Source organism: Gekko japonicus, unplaced genomic scaffold (assembly GCF_001447785.1).
Source record: "Gekko japonicus isolate JY-2015 unplaced genomic scaffold, Gekko_japonicus_V1.1 scaffold161, whole genome shotgun sequence".
In the NCBI taxonomy this organism is placed as follows: domain Eukaryota; kingdom Metazoa; phylum Chordata; class Lepidosauria; order Squamata; family Gekkonidae; genus Gekko; species Gekko japonicus.
The window spans coordinates 1,820,371-1,820,859 of NW_015167062.1; positions in this window are offsets into that span (position 1 = coordinate 1,820,371).

The window sequence follows — 489 nt, forward strand, 5'->3', positions numbered from 1 at the left end:
AGCGGCAAAGCCGGTCCTTCCCCGCCCGCCCGGCCTGCCTGCTCCGAGGAGGAGGAGGAGGAGGAGGCGACGAGGCCGGTCCTACGCCCGCCCGCCTGCCGGCCGGCTCCAAAGGGAGGGTGGGGGCGGTGGCGGCGAAGCCGGTCCTTCCCCCGCCCGCCCGCCGGCTCCTAGGAGGAGGAGGCGGCGGCGCGGCGAGGCCAGCTACAGAGCGTTCCCTGCGCATGCGCAGGGGACGCTCTGTCACTTTCGGGGGGATTTAAACATCCCCCCGAATTTTTTTCAAGCTTTTTAATTTTTGTGCACATGTGGGGACTGGCCCACATGTGCACAAACCTCCCTCGGCCCCCCAGCTGCCCCCGGAGCACTGATTTAGCGATCCGCACTCCGGGGGCAACTTCGCTATTAGATATATAGATTAAAAATACCATTAAAAAAGCATATATGGGAACTTTGCCTGAAGTGAGATGGAAACAGTTTCCCCAACCA